Raw genomic sequence first — 24,308 nt, forward strand, 5'->3', positions numbered from 1 at the left:
AAATAAAATTATTTTAAAATATTATGTAGAAATTAAATCCTCACCTTCATTTCCTTAATAATAATGATTGATAATGAAAATAATTACACATACATTTCTTAAATCTATACAAGTGTGAATAAGACCAATTAAAAAATTTATAAAATTAAAAAGAGTGAAAAAAATTCAAGAAACAATAGCTGAAGTGATTGCTGGGGGCTTAATTGCCTCTCCACCCTGATTCTATTCCCAAGAGACATGATAATTTATGTGGCAAAATTTGAACGAGGTGAATAGCTACCTTCGTTGTTTACACAAAAAATTTAGTATTAGTTAAGATTATTTTAAATACAAAATGTTAATCCAATTTTGGTGTTTAATTTGATCCTACCGTCTATACGTGGATCGTTTAAAGCAAACATTTCACGTAGTTAAGACACATCAATCCGATTTTGTCTGCGTGGCCGTGATCATCGCAAGCGGATAATGATGTCAGTAGCAATCAATGATAATAATTGTGAGGAAAATAAGTCTCCAGTCAGAGCTCAACCCAAAAACAAACAAACCCACTGAAATTCTGCACAGGTTCGAAGAATTCTGTAACAAATTGCATGACAGATCTTGTCCATCACCCAAGATTTTATTCTTATAATATTTTCTACAACAATCTGGCATTACCATACACAGCTCCGAAGGCCGAAGATAGAATTTATTCTAAACATGAAGGCCGAAGACAGAATTTATTCTAAACATTATTCTTTTTCACGTAATACAAACAGAGATGCGGGACAGACTTAGAACTTGTCATATTCAATGATCAGACAAACTGAACAATAATCAAACTGAATCTCCGAGGATGATGTTGATGAAAACCCTTATCCTCAGAAATGAAACCAGGGAAATCAAACAAGCCATTGGAATGATTGGAAACTAAAGATTGTGGGTACTGAGGAAGCTGAGATTATGGATTCATGGAGTAATTAGGATGCGAAAACAGAGTATAAGAGATTAGGGATTCATGAAAGCTAACTGTGATGTGGAAACAGAGTAGCCCACCTGGATATTTTCTGGGTCTAACACATTGGGACTTTAACAGGATAGTTATCAATGCAATCGAACCATGGATTCTTAGGAGACTTGGCCTGAACAGGGCGAAGAGCCTTCCATACAGCACTGTTACACTTGAAACCAGAGCCGAAGGCAATCTGCCATAGCCTATCTCCTCTGTGGATTCTTCCCTTGGCTTCTGTATAGGCCAGCTCATACCACAGGGAACTGCTGGAGGTATTTCCCCATCGGTGCAGAGTCATGCGAGATGGCTCCATGTGCCAAGTGGTCAGGTCGAGGTTCTTCTGGAGCTCGTCCAGGACAGCTCTCCCACCTGCATGAATACAGAAATGCTCAAAGGCAAGCTTGAAGTCTGGAATATAGGGCTTTACCTTCTTCATCTGGAAAACTTTTCTTGCCAACAGGGTGCAGAAGAAGAGGATCTGTTCAGAGAGAGGAAGAACCAGAGGGCCCAGAGTTGTGATATTGGTTTTCAAGGCATCCCCTGCTACTGCCATGAGGTCTCTGGCCAGAGAAACCCCCACACTTCCTGTCTCATCCTCCTTCTGGAACACACAGTTGTAGCTATTATCGTCTGCGCCTTTGTGGGTTCTTACTGTATGAACCAGCTCATACTTGGCTCGTTTTCTGTCTTTTCTCTTATTAGACAACAAAATAGCTGCTCCTCCCATTCTGAAAATACAGTTACAGAGAAGCATAGATCTATCGTTGCCAAAGTACCAGTTGAGAGTTATGTTCTCCATGCTCATCACCACTGCATGGGAATTGGGATTGGCTTGAAGAAGGTCCTTTGCCAGGGCAATGGAAATCATCCCTGCGCTGCACCCCATTCCTCCAAGATTGAAGCTCTTGATGTTGCCCTTCATCTTGTAATGATTAACTATCATAGCAGAAAGAGACGGAGTGGGATTGAATAAACTGCAGTTTACTATAAGTATATCCACATCTTTTGGCTTCACCCCAGTTTTTTCAAAGAGTTCATCCAGGGCTCCAAACATAACAGCCTCTGCCTCAAGACGAGCCTCCTTCATGGATAATCTGGGTGGCCTGGATAGCACACCAGAAGGCAGATAAGTATTGTCTCCTAGCCCAGAACGCTCTGAAATCTTCTTCTGAAACTCAATGGAGTTATCTGTAAATGCATTGGCTGCTTCTGTCAAGTTATAGAACCTTGGCATGGGGCATTTTATCTCATCCTCTGGCTTATAACAAGCAAAATCCATCAGATAAACTTGCCTGGGTTTCTTCATGGAGTACACAGTTGCCACAAAGACAAATATGGAAAAGCAAACCGTTACACTGAGCAGATTATAATGCAGCTGCTCCCACAGCTGCAATATGTCATCAACGCTAAGCCTTCCCAACTCAGCTGCCAAAAGTATCAACACAGGAGTAGAAACAAGGTACATACCATGCTTGATTAGTTGATGATAGCCGAGCTTAACATATTTGAGATTCACTGACTGCAGAAAATCTGGCAATCTCTGTTTGATCTTGATCACAATTGGCTGACTTGGGAAATTGGAGGAATCTTCTTTAGGCCTATTTTTAATGGCCACTTCTGCAGTCAACCTCTCTTTCTGGCCCCTCATTTCAAAACTATCTTTGTTCCCTTCCATTTTAAATAAAAAACAATATGGTTGGCCCAGACAGATCTGCCTCGGATTTCAGACTGGTTCAAGGATATGCCCAAACTAAAACAATATGAAGCTTCAGACTAAGACAGATCTGTCTGCCTTGGGTTTCAGACTGACCTATCCAAGGATGGCCAGGGATATATAACAAGCTAATAAAAGTACGTTCTGATTCAAGCTCTGATCATTGCCTCCATTCCACCTACACAACTATATAACATCCAATATCATATACCCAACTCACTGACCCTTATTATATATAATAAAAGTAGCAATGCAGATTGCCAGCCCAGCAGCTTGAGGAGCACTCCCCTCTTCAATGAAGAAGAGTGCAGGAAACCAATTTGGTAGGTGGGAAGCCTTAACTACACGAACAATAACAAAAACCCGGTTGTCAACTTCGGGCAAAGTCTCTCCCTGACACGAAATCCCCGGGTGGGAAGTAAACTAAATGACCCCCTCCCTGAACCAAAAAAAATATTGCCAACTGTCAACAATGGAGGAGTCAAACTGCCAGAAGAAAACTGCTACCATATGACTTAATTGAGGTTGCTCATCTGCTGGTATGAACTTGTCGTGAACGTATCGAGGCAGCGAACATTTAACTTTTTTCAAGGTAGCTGAATGAGACCAACAACTTTTTGTCCCATTATTATTTTAATAATCCTTAATCTATGAATTTTTGCTAAAGAGCTTTCATTGTCATATTTTCTTAAACAATTGGAGCAATAGCAGAGAACAATGGACTGTAAACGAAAAACAATTACTCAACCGAGTAACAACACTCTAGAATTATTTAAAATCAAATAGCAATCACCCACGATTAGACTATCTCACCTAAAGTCAGATTAATTTTTTTTGTAACTAGGTTAAATGGGCTATCTCATTTATTGGATTGAAAAAGAGTCATTTACCCACAATGGGGATTAAGCATTAAGCTGGTGTTAGTGAGTTTTTCTGGAGGGAAGAAGTCTTGTCTATCTACCATGGAATTTTTATCACCAGGATTGTGTAAAGTTCATTAGCCTGAACTTTTTTTGGAAATTTAATTTTCCCAAGGTAAATTTCATTCTCAATTCCTCATAAAATTCAAACTTATAATTTTCCCAAAATGAATTTCATACCTATAATTCTCTCAAAATATATTTCATTCTCAATCTCTCATGAAACTTGACAACTAAACCCCACCCAAACCAACAAAACCCTCAAATCATTAACCCTAAACTTATAACTTGACGACTAAACCCCACCCAACCCAACAAAACCCTCAAATTATTAACCCTAACACAAAATCAAAGCCATTCTAATTAATTATTTTTAATGCTGGGATCTCTTTGAAGTTTGTAATTTTCAATTTTATTGTTTTTAATATGTTATCCATACGCTGGAGATGAATACAAATGCATTAAACCACCTAATTTGATTTGATTTTAAAGCAATATTTGACGACACCTCCCAACCTAACTCTCACCTATATTTCATCACTCCATTAACTGTAACTTACTAACCTTGCCTACCAGGTGCCAACCCTCATTACACTTCTGAATGGGAGCTTTAAATAATGGGGATTCGCGCCCCGTGTTCATACACAGCGCCTTTCCAAGAAGGGCGTCGTCGAATATTTAAGCCATGACATGTGGGATTAAAAGTCCTGAAATTTGACGGCTCCAATTTTGCCAGTCACGCTCACCGCTCTGGATTTTGATGGCAACGTCACAGGCCCCGATTTGCGAGCGTATGGTCGACTTTTTACTTGTGGTTTTCGTGCTGCTCTTTTTATCAGCTCTGTTTTGGAATCTTCTATGGAGTAACGTTAATAAATTTTCCCATTTAGTTATTTATTTCTTTTTCGGTGGGAAAACTTATAATAATGTAGTTTCTGAATTCATATTTATATTTATATGATTCATATTAAAATTATTGAGAAAACTTTCCACAATAATCACATATAAATGTTTTATCCATTTTAACATATGAATTATTAAGTGTGATCCATATTAAAATTATTGAGAAAACTTTTCACAATAAACACGTAGAAATGTTTTATCTATCTTAGCATATGAACCATCAAGTGTGGTTTATCGTAAGAAAAGAAAGAGAGTTAAATCTTAGCATATAATTAAACAGAAAGTAAGATAAGAAAGAGAGTAAGATCTTAGCATATGATTAAATAGAAAGAACGTTGAAAAGAACAAATAATTTTTAACCGTTAAAATATAACAACTATTTTTGAAAAATATTATTTAATAATAAAATATTTCTAATATTAAAGTAAATTATTAAGTTAAACAAATTTTATTTTAATTAATTAATTAATTAATTTGACAATAATAATAAATTAAGTCAACAAATGAAAAAAATAAAAATCTTGCCTATATCTATATATATATATATATATTAAATCAAATTAAATTAAAAATGAAAAAAAACATATAAACTGCTGATCATTCTATTGCCTGGGCCTTTTTGGATTGCGCAACACAAGCACAGGGATGTGGTGGGGGAATCTTATTTCATATAACTGAAAACCACCATTTCAAAATACAAATGGGGTTAGGATTGGGAACAAACAACTTTGTAGAACTGATCTCCCTCAGACCTCTTCTACACTTTGCAATGGCACATGCATGCAATCATATTCATATTTTCGGTGGCTCAAAAACTATTATCAATTGGTTCAATAACATTTCTACATGTCATGTGCACTCTCTCAGGAACATATTGGATGAAATCATGATCTTAAAAGCATAATTTAATTATGTTTCATGTCATCATATTTACAGGGAACGTAACTCGGCTGCTGACCAACTTTCCAAGGAGGCTACGACACATCCCAGAGGCCTGTGGTTAATACAGGAGCAACTTGGAGAGGAAAATACCAGTACTATCATCGGCCCTATATTGATAGGGCATATCCGAGGGCAGTCAGGCCCTAAATTATCTTGCAATTTTCAGCACTGTTTATAACAGCTACTTGTTGATGTAATGTATATATTTCTTTCCTGCTTTTGGACTTATCAATATACCCTGCATGGTAAATTATGTACAGAACTATATATATAAAATTATAAAATAGAAAAAAAAAAAATGAAAAATAAAAAGAAATAAAACAAAAAAAGAGGGAATAAGAATAGAAAATTAATTCCTCGATCGGGGTGAGAAACATAGTAATAAACCCAACACGTGGAGGATGATCCCAGACATTTGGTCGATGATGTGAGGATCGGCAAGCCCGATCTCTCATGGTGATCTTTGTACAGGGGATGTTAATGTTGGGCGTGTGAACCATCCATCAACCTTGATGGGAGAGGAAGTGGATGAGCGGCGTGGGTATTTGGAAGGTGGAAAACATATGCTTTGGCAAATGTTGTGGCTATTGTGGCGGGTTGATGGTCGAGACTAGAGCTCAGGTTGTAGAGAGCACTCCTATGTTTGGCATCTTGAATGGGACTATTGGTGATTCCGCCATTGGTGCCTTTTCCTTATCATTGGGGATATTAAATTGGCTACTTTCTTTCCTTATGGGTGGTTGTTGGCTTCTCAGAGAAGGCTAAGGGTTCGACTCACTGCAATTGAGGCGACTGGTGAGCTTAGCAGTGGGTGGTCGAGTATTCGAGATTTTGGCTCTCTTCTGGCTCTTCAGGGTTGCTGGTTTTATCCCTTGAGTATCCATATAGGTCTCTTGTGGTGGGGAGGGGGTAGCTCACAAGGTGTCTGGTTAGATTTTCGTTTGCGAGATGTTGGTGTTTGCAATTCGTCGGATAATAATCTTCTTGTCGTTCTGGGTTCTTTGCGTCTGGTAGTTACCATAGTCGTAGCTAATAGTCTCCTCGTCGGTTTGGGGCCTTGGCGTCTGGTAGTTACCATTGTTGGAATGGGTATTGCTCTTACTGTGGGGTTGGGAGGCCACCCTAGAGTCATAATTTGGGTGTGGGATATTCTCTGTGTGCTTGTTTCATCTTTTCCTGGAGAAGGAGGTATTGTTGCAATGCGTCCAGAGCCACGCAATGCTCCCTCCCTCCCTCCGACCAAATGGATTTCTACCAGGCTGGGAGGGCTGGGTCTTATTTGCAGGTGGCAATGGCAGGGAACGCATCTCCATCCTCTGGTCGGGATGGTCGTACCACTGGCAAAGCGGGTTGGGAAACTTCTGGGGGTCGTGGGGGATGTGGTGCTTCAATGGTTGGTCATGGTGGTTCTTCAGCTGGTCGTGGAGGGAGCAAGTCGCAGACTCCAAAGCAAGGTGGGGGGTCACGACGAAGGGGAATTGGTAGCCAAGGGACAAAGCGACGACTTGGGCATGGAGGCATGGCAGAACAAGATTGTTTTCTGGATACCTGTTGGGATTTGATTCAATCTCTACTGGAACGTTTGGAAACTTCAGAGAGGGTGTGACAGGAAGAACATGTCGCACTCATTGCCACTTTAAATAAGATGCATTACTTCCAGTGTCATGTTCGAGAACGGATCGTGGTGGTCTGGTTTGGGCAGAATTTGATATCAGAGAAGGTGGAGAAGTTGGAGTCATGGATGACACACTTTGACGAGCATGTCCAACGTTCCTTTCATCCTCCTTCTCCTCCAGAGACTGCTCCAGAAAATCCTTCCTCAATTACTTCAGATGACTGATCATGGTTACATGTGTTTTACTTGTTTTACATGTTTTCTAGTGCTTTTGGCCTCCTAAGTTGTGGATTGTGTCTCTAGCTGTTATTTTGTTTCTTTGTCATATGTTGATTGCAGTAGTCAACAAACCTAGTCGAGGTGAGACTACCTGCATTTTGAAACTGATGTACTCCCTTTTTGCTGAATGAATAGAACTTTGACTTACAAAAAAAATAAAATTAGAAAATTAATAAGAAGATAGGGTCGGGACCCAGCAACTACTAATTTTCTAACCATCATCTCTGTTTAGATTACTAGGCCTCCTTTCGATTTCTATGGCTTCCCTAAACTTGCGATGCTGGAAATGATTAATCCTAGCAATGATTTGGGCCTCTTCAATACATATGTGATGTTTAGTTTTTTCTGCATGTTTTGCAGCTGAGGATCGGGTCCTCCCATGTTTGATGTTGGTTGCATGCTCATGAGTCCTTTGATTTATTGAGTAGCTAGTCTCACCAATGTAGGGAGTTCCATAAGAACATGGGATGACATAAACACCTTTCATATCCTTCGGGTCCACCGGGTCTTTTTACAGACCTTAAGGAGATTTGAATGGTGCTTAGGGGCCAAAAGGTTGAGGGAACCTTATGCTTCCTTAGGATCCTCGCAATCTTGTTAGTGGTCCCTTGGATAAAAGGAAGATGCACCCTTGAACACCAATCCTTGGGTTCTTTTTTAATCTTTAGACCTTTGTCAGCGTTAAGGAAAACTTTAAGACATTGGTGCCTACTATACCCATTATGATTAAAAACATTGAGAATATGGGTTTTCTCGTCGTTAAGTTGGTTTTCATTAGAATATATTAAAGCTCAAGTAGCTAAGGTGTTGAGAACACCTAGCTTTTGAGTAGGGAAATGATGGGAACTGGCATGAAGATATTGCTCAGTGTGAGTTTTCTTACAAAAGACCTGGTGAGAGAAAGAACTGTCATCCTTCTTCGAAATAAGGATGTTGAGGAAAGGCAGAATCCCATTGATTTCACATTCCATGGTGAAATTTATGGAGCTAGACTGATTGTTAAGATGTTGGAAAAAAGTTCCAACTTTTCCCGACCATGGGAGCATATGACACAGGTGTGATCTACAAGCCTCTTCCAAAGCTTAGGCTTGAATTGAGCTAAAGCCAAGGCCTTTGATTCAAGGTATTCTACAGGGGAGGGGGGGCGAACCCATGGCCACACCACAAGTTTGTTCATAGAATTCCCTTTCGAAGCTGAAGAAAGTAGAGGTAAGACAAATTTCAACTAAATTAGCCGTATCGGGGTCAGTAATACACTTGATGGCTTCAATGGCCTCATTAATAGGGATATTTGTGTAGAGGGAGACCACATCGAAACTCACAAGCATATCACCAGGATCAAGCTTAATATCTTTTAACTCTTGGACAAATGATGATGAGTCCTTGACGAAGGATTCAGTAAGGCCAACAAGGGGTTTTAACTTCTTGGCTAAATACTTAGCTAGAAGATAGGTAGGCCCTCCTATAGTGTTGACAATGGGTCTCAGCCCAGATTCCCTTCTTTGTGGATCTTAGGAAGACCATATATCCTAGGGGTAAGAGGGCTACTTTCGATGAGCTTATGGCTTAAGGAGTTAAGAGTGCTATTGAATTTGATAGCTAAAGCCATAGTTCTGGAGATCTTCTTCAAGGGATTCTTATTAAGTTTCATGTAGCTTCCGCTATTACATAAGTGATCCACCATTTTTCTTTTGTAATCATCCTTATCTAAAATAACCATTGAACCACCCTTGTCAGCTTTGAGAATGACAATGTCCCTATTATTATTCAAAGACTTTAGTTGTCAAACTGGTAGTGAGGATTTCTTCTAAAAAAGAACTAGTAGTGAGGCCACTCATCACTAGCTCTATCTGTGAATGCAAGTGGACTCATCACCATTATTTAAGGAAACCATGCCACGAGGAATTACCCACTAGAAAATTTTCACTTATGCTAGATGTCTCTGGGTCTTGGGTCGCTAACCTATTTCCTTATGTTTGAGGAAGATGAGCTCTTAAACACAAAAGTAATTTTAGGTCATACTCGAAGTTTATTTATTTATTTCCATTAAATTTTACTTTATTTAAAAAATTATATATATATATATAATTTTGTTTATTAAACCAAAAAATAAAATCATCGTAATTTTACCACAATATACCATAAATTTAACGTATTTAATCCGAATAAGTTAAGGTCAATTATATATTCAATCATAATATATTAATCCACCCCTTAGATAGTCAGCTAGCATAACAATAACAACCATATTACTGAAGTGGTTGGCATCATTTTCCCCCTTAATACACTTATGGGATTTGTTTTAAACCAACGTAGATCCAACTTAACTTGAATCTATCAAGCGCTGAGAGGGATCAAATCTCTTAAGTTGAAAACCTCTTTTTTGAGTGAAAAACTTGAGGAAAGGTTTTCACATCGAGAGATTTGATCCCTCTCGACAATTGATAGATCTAGATTTAAGATGGATCTACATTGGTTTTGTCAAAATCTAGAGCCCAAAAATCACCAATTGTAAATTATCTCTATGACCTCAATTTTACCTGAACTTTAAATAGTGGGAAACCTATCATAACTCAATTGTCAAACCAACATTGGGGACAACCATCATTGGCTGCTATATGCAAATGCAGGTTGACTCATCATTATTATTCAAGGAAAACCACGCCACCTGTAATTACCCACTCGTGGTCCTTAAGTGGGTAGGCTTTCACTCCTGTGAGATACCTCTAGGTCTTGGGACATTCACTTGTTTCCTTGCGTCGAAGGAAGATGAACTCTTAGACAAGAATAAGAAATTTTAGGGCATACTCCAAGGCCACTCAATTTTACCTGAACTATTGTAACAATTTTTAATTTTTTAAATTTTAATAAGCTTATAAGCTTATACATAATATGAATAAAGTATGAATAAAATTATAAGATTATATAGCATATGAATACAAGTTTACAATTTTGAAAGATTGATAAATGTAAATAATATGAATCTAGTCAATTACAAGTTGTTTACTTTGTGATCAATCTTAATCTCTCTTCTTTTGCTTTTCTCATAGTCATACCCAGTACTTTTTCCATATTTTCATATCGATGATATGAAAAGGGAGGTTGAAATTGTAAATCATTCTGATCATTAATTCGAGATATCGTAATAAATGTCATACCCTGTTTCTCTTTCTCCGCAATATTAATTGTAACTTTCTCCAAAGTCAATCCTTGTGACTTATGGAATTTTAAGCCCCAAACAAGTTTGGAAGGAACTTATTTTGTTTTACCTCTTTGATTAACTGCAATAGGAAATGTTTGAGGCGATGATTCATCTCATGATACTCCCATATAATTATCAAATCTTACTAAAACATACGTAGGTGGTTCTAGGGGTGAAACTCCAAGGTTATACACAATTTTTTCCATAATTCCAAGAGCACCATTTACTAGTCCAACATTTGTCCATATGTTTGACATAAGAATCACTTGAGCTCCAATTACAATAAGTAACTCAAGTTGCATTTCATCTTCAACTATTTCCATGTAGTTTTGTTTCCCTGTTGCAACAACATTGACTGCAATGGGACAATTTATATTTCTTAAATGAAGCTTATTATGATTGTGGACATCATCATTTGTCATAAACAAATGTATTCCCTTTTCAAATCACTCTATTGCGGAAGGATCCAAGGATATATTTGTATGAGTCATAAGAAATTTCTAGTATTCCATAATTGGTATTGCATTCCTTACATTCATCAACAAATGACGAAATTGTATTTGTTGATTGCTTTGTCCATCTTGTTGAAACACAGTATCAAGCATCACAACTGTTGTCAATGAGTTCCCAATTGATATAATTGACCTCCCATTAAAAGAAATCTTATCATTTTCTAGGAAAACTTGTCAAAGTCTTGAATTAATATTTTTTAATAGATTTCTTCCAATGAAACTCATTTTGCATATTAGAATATATTTCGCATGCCTCATCTCTTCGTGTAATGTAGTTAAACATGATTTTTTTAGAGGTGTTATGTCTTTGATTAACAACTAAAGTGCATAATAAATTGTCATTGCAGATATGCTAAAAGCCGCCACCCACGTAGGATCTAAAAGAAGTAATGGACTCTTCTTAGGAAAGGACTCGGTTTCAAGTGCATTTTTAATACTTCCAATCAAATAAGACTTTCATGTACCTGCAGTTCCATGGATTATCATGTGTAATGGATCAACCCCTAATCTGTAATGGTCAAGGATAATATCAAATGCTTTTCTCTGTTGAACCCCAAGACTTTCAAAGGAATAAGACTTTCCATGCTAGTTAGTGTGAATGCAATTAAACTTTATGTTTTCGTATATGAAATTAATAGTGAGATTAGAAGTGTATACATCAACGAAATTTGTGTTATAATAATGCTCACGATCACGATATCTATGTCCCAACATCTCATACTCATTGTAATTTATATATTTATTCTTATATAATGCACAAATGATCTCCCACTCATTCTCCCTAGAATCTACAGGTGGATTTCAAACTTCTTCTTCTTTGTCAGATTCAACTAGATCAATTGGAGGCACTTGATTGCGATCAACATGCCATGGTTGGTATTGTAGATTTTCCCAATTATGCACTATCTTATCAGATGTTTGATTAATATCTCTCCAAAAATCACAAAATGACTTGTATAATACCAACTCAGACCAACAAAATTCAACAAACTTGTCATATGTTTGATTGGGAATTGAACTAAATTGAGGGAACACATGTACAATAGTTTCATTCTTCTGTGGTAACCATTTTTCCTCACATCGATGTTTGTCATATGACCATGATTTTTCCACATCTATCAATGAAAGGTGCTCAATGTGGGCAAGTTTCTTGGTATATGCATCAATAAGTGAATTGTCATTGTCAACATTGTATGTTTCAACTCGTACTTGTTTGAAAACCTTCATACCAACATTTAGGACCTCAAATTGACGACTACATTTAGAAGGAGGGAGCTCTATAAGTAAATGACTTGTCCCATGTGTACATATGTCCTTTTCAACAATGGTTTCACACAACAAACTCCTGTATGCATGCATTGATGGTTCATTCAGATTTTCAATAGAAGAGAGACACATCAACATATCATGAAATGTTTTTGATCCTTTTTCATATTTTGCTATGTAATTAATGATGACATACTTTGAAAGAACAGGTCTTCAATCTATATTATCCCTCCACATCATCAATGTTTCACGATTGTGTGTATTCAATCTATCATCATTTCATCTTGGTTCATACTTCTTTTCTCCATTGTCATCAACATAAAGTTTTGACTCGTCATAAAGATCCCATGGTGCCTTATATCGACATATCAATCTTCCTTCCTTCTTCTGACGGCAAGATATTTCATTTCAAGTGATGTGATGCTCAACACATATAATTTCTTCATAATAAATGATAGGATCAAATTGAAATATTTATTTGTGTCCTTTAAGAAAGGATGATCATTGACATTGAGTCTAACCTGAATACCTCTTAGATTTGAATCACGTGGATTCATTGCATGTACGCATCCATCAAAATATTATTTTGTAATTATAACTTGCCTAGGATCGTCCTAGTTCAATGTTTCCATGTTAGGAGCATTTTTTAACCATAGAATACATGGACATGTGGAAATCCATGATGTTGTCACTCACAGTGACACCACTAATTTGTAGCTTGATGAAAACATTAGAAAATTTCATCTCGAAACATTATATGTCTTATGTACATATAATGCGCTACAATATGAGGATTATTAATTACATTTTGATGTATCCATTTCCTTGCTTCCAACGAATCTATAATACATGTACTCGACATTAATTTATGTAATTTTAGCCATTGCATATATATCGCACTCAATGTAAAGAATATTGTAGGACTCCCAATCTATTGAATCAAATTAGATAACTCAACCCAACACCTATTTCAATATGCATGTGTGCCCCTTTGTACAGTTCCAAATCACATTAATCTTTCCCCAAGTTGTGATTTTGGAGGATTTTGCAAATGTTCTATTAACCCCTCCACCATTGTTGGTAGGTTTGTCATATTCTTACTTACAAAAACTACAGATGAAGACTTAGCATGATGTATCATGTTGATATTGAGTAAAAAGTATCTAAAGCATAGGTGCCTTCCAAACCTGTTGTTATGATATCAAAGAAGATGTTTTGCATACTCATGTAGATGAACATTTTTCTTTCATGCTTGCAACCAATATGCTTCACCATTTGGGAACAATTTTGGAAATTCCATATCGAATAATCCCACAATGTTATACTCATTGATTGGAGATGAACCAATGCCAGGCCAACTAAGAACTTCATCTACATTCCAATTATGTTCCTCTACATTAGGGTTGTTTGCCCAATCTCGAATAATATCAATCTATCATCATCCATTTAGAGACTTTGCTGCAAAAGAAGTTTTTTGTAAGCCATCTAATGTATCATCAATCTCTAGAACCCCTTCCAACATTGCAAATTCAGTGTCATTGTCTATCTCTGGTAATGTAACAGATTTAATCAAATGTGATACATCTGTTGCAATTTCAAGTAATTCTTTAAGTGCATTCTCATCAACTTGAACTCCATGATAATATGGATCATTCTTAATCTTATAATTCAATGCACACAATAATTTATCTTTTCTAATAATAAAATCATAACTTGATCAGGGAAAATTTTAAGAACCACCCTAAATTTATATGTATAATAAATGGGCTAATCCCCATGATACATAGGAAAAATGGGAGGTGATTTTATCAATAATATAATATGTATATATAATTTTTTTGGCGAATCTCTCACCAGATTATATTATCTTGTATAGTGATGGAGAATGTTCCACTGAATTATAAAATCTTGTAAGATCTTGGCAAATCTTTTACTGAATAATAAAACATTGTGAAGTCTTGGCGAACGTTTTGTTAAAGTATGAAACCATATATGATAATAAGAAAACATATTTATTAAACTGTAATATACTAACATACATGTTTGGAAAAAAGAAACATAATTTTCTCTTCCTACAAACAATGTTCCAAGTTTCAGTGGCCATGTTTGTCAAGGTTCTTACAATACACTCTTTCATATCCTTCTATTAGTTTTGATAATATTCCACAACAAAGTTCTTGTAGGTGTTGATATTGACAACGAGTTCTGTCAAGGTAGGAGAGATTAATCTTTTCTCTACAACTTTTGTCAAGCTACCACTTTTTTCAAGTTATCAAATTTCTTTCTTATTCCATAGACTCCCACTGCGAGATAAAAAAAAAAAAAAAAAAAAAAAAAAACACACACACACACACATTAAGTTTGTTTACCCCAACACGCCAACAAGTAGCAAGCCCCAACTATATTATATAACAAAAAAAAAAACACATTAAGTTTGTTTACCCCAACACGCCAACAAGTAGCAAGCCCCAACTATATTATATAACAAAGTATTAGGTATCCCAAAGGCTTGAAGGGGATCTAATTGAAAGAAGTGACCACTGTGAGAATCCTTCCAATCAATATATGAATATATAAATGTACATTTATTATTATTTTAATTGGAAATCTTCAATTAAATAATAAAACTTAATTACGTCTCTCCCAATCTAAATTGCTTATTAGCATAATTCACTACCCTCATAGGTCTCGCATTCTTTAACAGTGTTGTAACATGTAGATTAATCTCCTTTTTGGTGAGCAATCTCCACCTCTTAGGAAAATATGATGCAGTGGCTCCAACCCCTACAGATCATTAGGACAAACTAAGAATAACACAGAAGATGAAAGGTTGTACAAACCAGCTTATTTTTCAAACAACCACAGAAGATGAAAGGTTGTACAAACCAGCTTATTTTTCAAACAACTAATCCAACATCAGTACTTAAATTTTTTCATGAAGATATCATATTGAAAATGTTTGAAAAATGGTGAGAAATCTTTTGTGAGGATGATGTGGAAAGAGTGATAAGGTTTCATTGTTTTGAAGTTTTTTTGTTAAATCAGAAAAAGTTAAAAACCAATATTAATGGAGATATTGGTATTTTTTACTAAATTTTGTGAAGTGACTAAATGTAGCTCTAACCATTCACCTTAAGATGTTTTTACAATATAATTTCCTAAGTCTATTTAATATCTTCATTATCATAAAAACCAACCTATATCCATCTTAACTCCACATCTACCACTCTTAGGGGGATGAAATCTATTTATCCCTCTGAGCACTTGGTAGACCCAGAAATAAGATGGATCTAAGATGATAGAATTTCCCCTTTAGATAGTCTATGCTCACATGAATACCATGGTATTACCATGGGTTATCATAAACCTGGAGCTTAAAAATTACTATTAGTAATTTATAAAAATTAATAAAATTAATAATTGATTTAAGTTAAATTTTTTAACATACATTAAATTACAACATCCATTTTTACTCTTGATCCACTAAGCCCGGAGAGGGATCAAATATTTTTTCACTCTATGCTAGTTTGCATATCACGATATTTGATCCCTCTCGGGGCTTAATAGATCCAGAGTAAAGATGGATCTATGTTGGTTTAATTCCCCCATTTAAATAGGCTACATTCCACGTGAATACCATGGGTCAATACCATGTGCCATTTTTATTTTTATTAATACTAATATTAGGGTTAATAATGTTTTTTTGCATGGTATTAATAATAATCTAGTCCATGGTATTTGGCTCATGGTATTTTGCCCATAGGTTTTACCTAAATATTACGCATTTTTTGAGTGTTCGTAAATATAATGTGACTTATGGAATAAATATAAAAAAATGTTTTATTTGTTTACCATACCTCTTGTTTATTTATATGTTTATTAATTTACCATACCTCTTTTACAAATATGGTATTTGGCCCATAGGATTCACTTAAATAAAACCTCTTTTTTGAGCTTTCATAAATAGAAAGAGGGTTATGGACTAAATATAGAAAGAGTTTTATTTATTTACCATATGTCTAGTTTATTTATATTTTTATTTATTTACCATACCTTTTGAGTAAGTATAAAAAAAGGTTTTATTTATTTACCATACCTCCACTTTATTTATATTTTTATTTGTTTACACCCTTGCATGTATATAAGGTGACTTATGGAGTAAATATAAAAAATGTTTTATTTATTTACCATACCTCTCATTTATTTATATTTTTATTAATTTACCACACCTCTTTTATAAATATGGTATTTGGCCCATAGGATTCACTTAAATAAAACCTATTCTTGAAAATTAGGGTGAATGGAAGGTTGTAACTCCTAATTTCAAGGGCTAAATTTAACTTTTTTACCCTCTCCCTTAAATTAAGGTGGGCTATTTGAGGCGATTTGTAAAAATGTACTATGATACAAAATATTCGCCCACTAAAAATTTAAAACCCCTTAATTTTGCCTAAGGGCGAACATTCGCCCCTAAAATTTTCCATGAACTTGATCCTTTTCCACCTTTTTTTGCACAACAATCATCAAATCCATGTCTTGAATATGTCGAGGTATCCTCATGGAAAGATTGCTAACATCTTGTGCAAATAATGATATGTCCTCTATATTTGTATTGTCCACCTACTAAAGGCATGTGCTATCATGTGCTATCAACATCTCCTCAACTTGTGTGAGATCTTGAAGAACTTAGGTTGTTGTCTTGGATTCATATGATTATCAGATGAAAATTTGTGATGAGTTCCTTCTCTTTTACATCTCATGCATATTGGAATTGTATTTGTTTTAAATATATGATTCCAGCATATGACTCCTTGCACACATAACACATTTGAACTTGAGCTAATTGATCAATTCTATCACGAAATTTTTAATGTGCAATATCCATATCAGTGAGAATTTTTGGTTGAACTTGGTCATAGATATTGGCTAAACACTTTTTTTCGTATGATTTTCTTTTACATCCTTTAAACATCTTTTTTTCGTAGGATTTTCTACTGCATCGTTTAAACATCTATTTTTTTGTAGGATTTTCTTCTTCATTTTCTTACATGATTATCTCTTCACACTCTTTATTCACTTGTTGTGTTATCCTCTATCTATATTCTCTTTTATATCCTCTTCGATGTGTTCTTTGTTGTTCAATTTGTTCTTTCATCTCTTCTTGTTGTTGTTCCATTGTCATTTGTTGCACCTTTCTTTCTCGATATGTTATTTTAATTTCTCTTTGATGTGATCTTTGTTGTTTAATTTGTTATTTCATCTCTTCTTGTTGTTTCTTTGTTTCCATTTGTTGTGTTTTTCTTTCTCGATATGCTCTTTTAATTTATCTTTAATGAGCTTTTTATTGTTCAAATTGGTCTTTCATCTCTTCTTGTCGTTGTCCTGTTGTCATTTGTTGCACTTTTAATTTATCTTTGGCATGCTCTTTGTTTTTTAGTTTGGACTTTCATCTCTTCTTGTTGTTTTTGTGTTGTCATTTGTTGCACTTTTCTTTCTCAATATGCTCTTTTAATTTCGGTTTGACGTGCTCTTTGTTGTTCAATTTGTTCTTTCATCTTTACTTGTTGTTGTTGTGTTATCATTTGTTGCATTTTTCTTTCTCAATATGTTCTTTTAATTTATCTTTGATGTTCTCTTTGTTGTTCAATTTGTTCTTTCATATCTACTTGTTATTTTTATGTTGCCATTTGTTGCACTTTTTTTTCTCGATATTGTTAGGTCCCTATACTACTAGTGTAACCCCTTATTGTTATTAGTACAACCCCCTTATTATATGGTTGTGGCCATGTAGTCCCCATATTGTTATTATTGTGCTCCATAGAAGCCCACTATTGTTATTATTGTTCCCTTACATTATTATTGTTATGTCTGCTCTGGTTATATTATGACCCCTTAGACTCCTATATATAGAAAGGAGGTCTTGTCATTTGTATCATCCAACAATTGTTCATTTTTGTAATGTAAAGGAGGTTTCCCCCTCGATGAGGCTGAATTTTAAGGCGTTTATATTTTTTTTCTATCTTTTTGTGAGCTGGTTTCATAACATTTGGTATTAGAGCTTTGGATTCTAGGGTTTCGCTGCTCCAAAATAGGTCAGTGTGGAATTTTCACTATAACTTTTATTCTGTGTTCTTTCAGAAGCTACAAAAAAAAACCCATTTGAGCCGAAATGGTGATGATCCTTGGGTCCAAATTTCAGATCCTTTCTCGTAATATTTTCAGGGATATCATTTGAGGAAATTAGGGTTTTTGTAAGCTCTAGAATTCCATCTCAAACAGGTCATCAGGGAATTGTCGCTATAGGTTTGTTTCTACGAAGTTTAAAACTCTAAATTAAAACCCATTTGAGCTTAAATCTTATGAAGTTCGGGTCCAAATATCAGATCTTTTCTCGCTATATTTTTAGAGATACAATTTGAGGAAGTTAGGGTTTTGCAAACTCTCGAAATACATTCTAAACAGGTGAACTTGGGAAAATTGTCATAACTTTCTCTCTGAGCAACAAATTGAAATTTCATAAGAAGTTATAGAAATATAACAGACTGTAGTTTACGGTGTATATTTTTCAGATCCGAAGGTCGAAACAGTGACACGTGGAACGTCGTACAAGTTCGCTCTACTGAAACATTATATAATCAGGTCATATTAGGAGATTGGGCATAACTCTTTCTTGGAGAATCAAATTCTGATTAGACTTGCGGAGTTAGAAAGAGGACTCATAGGGCTACTGCAAGATGCAATTCAGAACTTGGCGATCTGAAATTACCAAGTTATAGTCATTTCAAGATCAAGCTCCTAAAATCAAGAAAAGGCAATATGAGGAAGTTTGATGGCAAGGATCCAGTAAATTAGATACTACAGATGAAGCAATATTTTGATCTACATGAAGTTCAACTGTTACAAAAGGTACATTTTGCATCTTTATATTTAGAACCAAATCAATTTTTATGGTATAAAGGGCTTTTTTCTCATAAATCACTTGTCACTTGGTCAATTTTCACGGAAGAAATGATAGCACATTATGAGGATACAAAGAGTAACACCTTCTTTAGCCAATTGATAAATCTCAAACAAAAGGGTTCAATGGCAGAGCACATTGAGTACTTTCAAAAATTGAATATAAGGGTAAATGATATTCCAGAGAAGTAAAGGATTGATGTCTTCATAGGGACTTTAAAGGATAACATTCAACATGAGGTTCGTCTTTGGGAACTTGATTCATTGGAGAAGGCATTCAGGTTGGCAAGAAAAATTGAAAGCGAAATTATGGAAACAAGGAATCCCACCACTCACGACTATAATTATGGAAGTGTTTTTTCTCATAGTCTTCCACAACCTACAAGGTTCACACGACAACAATTGGAAGAAAAAAGAGAAAAAGGGCTTTGTTACAATTGTGATAGCAAATACACTAAAGGTCATAAGTGTGATGAGAAGAAATTATTTTACATAGATTATGAAGAGGAGGAAGAAAATGATCAAGAAACATAAAAAGAAGAGGATATACACTAGGAACAAACCCCAGAGAAAGAATAAATTAATCCGACCATATCTTGTAAATCATTGGCAAGAATTACCACTCCTCAAACTCGCAAGATAAAAGGACATATCAAGAAGAAAAAAGTTCAAGAAGTGAAAGATCACATCGAGAAAGAAGAAATGAATCTGACCATATCTTGTAATACATTGGCTGGAATTACCACTCTTCAAACTATCAAGATAGAAGGACATATCAAGAAGAAAAATGTTCAAGAAGTGAAAGATCACATCGAGCATCAAGAAATGAATCCAACCATATCTTGTAATGCATTGGAAGAAATTACGACTCCTCAAACTCTCAAGATAGAAGGACATATCAAGAAGAAAAATATTCAAGCAATGAAAGATCACATCAAGCATCAACAATAAGTTCTCCAACTTTTAAAGGATGACGCCACTATGGTGCAGAATCGAATGGAACAACGGGCAGATCAACATCATAGTGAAAGAAGTTTTGATGTAGGCGATTGGTTATTTTTACGGCTACATCTTAAGCAAGCTATTTATGAGAAGGAAATGTTGGTAATACTAGTAATTGCACGAAATGTTGCAAAGGAAACGCCGTAAGGCATAAATTGGAGAAGAATCGTGGCATATAAAAATACATTATGCAGGTGCATAATTTGTCATTAATTCGCCCTCACTGCTTCTGAGCAAATGCCTTTTATAATTTACTTAAGATGAGATCTGATTAGTTTTGACAAATTCAGCTTTAACTAAGAAACAATATAAATTGAAAATGCATAGTGCTCAAGATTAACCATGCCTTTATTATCATACAACTAACTATTAAGGCTAGCTATAAATGATTGCCATATGTGGCACGTCATATGCCTTTTATAATTTACTTAAGATGAGATCTGATTAGTTTTGACAAAGTCAGCTTTAACTAAGAAACAATATAAACTGAAAATGCATAGTGCTCAAGATTAACCATGCCTTTATTATCCTACAACTAACTATTAAGGTTAGCTATAAATGATTGCCATATGTGGCACGTCATTTCTTCATTGTTTTCGCAAAAGTTACCCTACCTTCTCAACAAGGGGCGGGAAGCTATGATCAAAAGAAACATGAGACGACCGTTTTTCCTAAGAAGGAAGTTGGCTTTGGTCGAAACTTGAGACGATGGATTTGGTGCCCAATTTCCTAACAAGGAAGGAAGTTGGCTTTGGTGGAAACCTGAGACGACGGATTTGGTGCCCAATTTCCTAACAAGGAAGTTGGATTTGGTGCCCAACAATATATGTCGTAGTCTAATGCTATAGGTCTAGTAGTGTGTCTTCCTCCAACAACTACTGAAGATCCAAAATTAGTGTGTCATCCTCCAACAACTATTGAAAATCCAAAATTTTATTGGGTGGGAAATGTGAACTTCCTAGGGCTTGAGATGATTAACATTAACCACATTCTGGAACTTGCTTGAGAATAGTACTCATAAGATTTAGGGAATTTTTTTTAATACAAAGTCTTTTGACACACACACACACACACACACACATATATATATATGAAAATAACTATTTTTAAAACAAATTTTATTTTTCAATTTTGTAATTAACACTATTTAAAAAAAATACTTTAAAAATATAATAAATCACAAGTCATTATTTGCCCAAAAAATTTCAACTATTATACTCAATATTAAAAATATTTACTTACTAAAAATCATAAAATAAAATATCAAAAAAATTATTAAAATATTTAAAAGTAAAACTTTTTATGAAAAAATTAAGATTATTATATGAAGATAAACTTCAAAATAATTATTCTTGATTTAGTACTCATAAGATTTAGGGATTTTATTTTAATACAAAGACTTTTGAAATATATATATATATATATATATATATATATATTATATATATAATATGAAAACAACTTTTTTTAAAACAAGTTTTATTTCTCCTAAACACTATTTAAAAAAACAAACAACTTTAAAAATATAATAAATAACAAGTCATTATTTGTGCTAGAAAAATTCTACTATTATACCAAATATTAAAAACATTTACTTACTAAAAATCATAAACTAAAATATAAAAAAATTTATTAAAATATTTAAATAGAAAGTAATTTTTTTTTATGAAAAAAATAGGATTATTATATTTCTACTCATAGTTTTAACCTTTGGCAACTTAAATGAAGTAATTTTCCTTTAACTAACACTCATTAACAATTTATTATGGTTCTTATTGAACTGCATGTGGATGAAAATAAACTTCAAAACAATTATTCTTGATTCACTGCTCATAAGATATAGAGATTTTTTTTTGATACAAAGTCTTTATATATATATATATATAATGAAAACGACTTTTTTTAAAACAAGTTTTATTTCTCCTACACACTATTTAAAAAGCCAAACAACTTTAAAAATATAATAAATAACAAGTCATTATTTGCCCATAAAAATTCTACTATTATACTAAATATTACAAATATTTACTTACTAAAAATCATAAAATAAAATATCAAAAAAATTATTAAAATATTTAAATATAAAGTAAATTTTTTTTCTGTAAAAAACAGGATTATTATATTTCTACTCATAGCTTTAACCTTTCTCAACTTAAATGAAGTAATTTTCCTTTAACTAACACTTACTAACAATTTATTATGGTTTTTATTAGACTGCATGTGGATGAAAATAAACCTCAAAATAATTATTCTTGATTTAGTACTCATAAGATTTAGGGATTTTCTTTTAATACAAAGTTTCTTGAAATATAGCCCAGAAAAAATCTACTATTATACTAAATATTAAAAATATTTACTTACTAAAAATCATAAAATAAAATATCAAAAAATTTATTAAAATATTTAAATAGGAAGTAAAACTTTTTATGAAAATAACAAACAACATTAAAAATATAATAAATAACAAGTCATATTTGCCCACAAAAAGTCTACTATTATACCAAGGGGTGGGAAGCTATGATCAAAAGAAACTTGAGACGACCGTTTTTCCTAAGAAGGAAGTTGGCTTTGGTGGAAACCTGAGACAACCAAATTTCCTAACAAGGAAGTTGGATTTGGTGCCCAACAATATACGTCGTAGTATAATGCTATAGGTCTAGTAGTGTGTCTTCCTCCAACAATTATTGAAAATCCAAAATTAGTGTGTCTTCCTCCAACAACTATTGAAAATCCAAAATTTTATCAAGTGGGTGGGAAATGTGAACTTCCTAGGGCTTGAGATGATTAACGTTAAAAATGTGAGCTTCCTAGGGCTTGAGATGATTAACATTAAATGTGAACTTCGTAGGGCTTGAGATGATTAACATTAACCACATTCTGGAAGTTGCTTGAGAATAGTACTCATAAGATTTAGGGATTTTTTTTTAATACAAAGTCTTTTGACATATATATAATATGAAAATAACTATTTTTAAAACAAATTTTATTTTTCAATTTTGTAATTAACACTATTTAAAAAAATACTTTAAAAATATAATAAACAACAGGTCATTACTTTAAAAATATAATAAATAACAAGTTATTATTTGCCCAACAAATTTCAACTATTATACTAAATATTAAAATATTTACTTACTAAAAATCATAAAATAAAATATCAAAAAATTTATTAAAATACTTAAATAGAAAGTAAAACATTTTATGAAAAAATTAAGATTATTATATGAAAATAAACTTCAAAATAATTATTCTTGATTTAGTACTCATCACATTTAGGGATTTTATTTTAATACAAAGTCTTTTGATATATATATATATATCTATATATATATATATATATATATATATATATATATATATATATATTTTGAAAACAACTTTTTTTAAAACAAGTTTTATTTCTCCTAAACACTATTTAAAAAAACAAACAACTTTAAAAATATAATAAATAACAAGTTATTATTTGTAATGCCCCGGGAAAACGATGTAAATATTTGATTTACTGTGGTAGAAATAAACTGAACTTGTTATTAGTATTTGATTAAAAGTTAAATATAATTTTGGTTGATTGTGAAATGTAAAAAGTGTTTCCTGAAAAAGGTAAATCCTTAGGGAGGAAGTTGTCCTCTTGAGGTGAGAAAAACGGTTGCTGAGGAAGCAACCCTAACTACCTTCCCTAACTGGAGGGTTTCCAGGAAAAGGGAGAAGGCAGGAAAAATTCTGTGTTGTAGGGACAGGCAGAAAAAGAGGAAAAAATTTCCAAGAAGAAAAAAAAACAAGAAGGCTAAGTCTGGTGAGGACCAGATAGCCCTGCTTGCTGTACGAGCAACTTGCAGAAGACTGCGGTCTAGCAAGTGGCACGGGGGGAGGTTTTGGTCTCGAAAGACAAACCTCAAGGTCGGGTGGATTGAATTGAAGCAGAGCCAGGTTTGGGTGACTATCTGAAAGATCCCAACTGGTCAGCAACTACAGGTACGTACAGAACTCTCTTGTAACAATTTAGCT

At 34.0% G+C, this 24,308-nt stretch overlaps 1 pseudogene; it reads right to left on the reverse strand.

Annotated features, from left to right (window-relative positions):
• Positions 1-718: 718 nt before the first annotated feature.
• LOC149220679 (3-ketoacyl-CoA synthase 11 pseudogene) lies at positions 719-3,000 on the reverse strand (annotated as a pseudogene).
• Positions 3,001-24,308: the final 21,308 nt, after the last annotated feature.

The sequence above is a fragment of the Pinus tabuliformis genome, chromosome Q, assembly GCF_031772625.1.
Source record: "Pinus tabuliformis cultivar Carrire ecotype Pingquan chromosome Q, CPIR1, whole genome shotgun sequence".
In the NCBI taxonomy this organism is placed as follows: Eukaryota; Viridiplantae; Streptophyta; class Pinopsida; order Pinales; family Pinaceae; genus Pinus; species Pinus tabuliformis.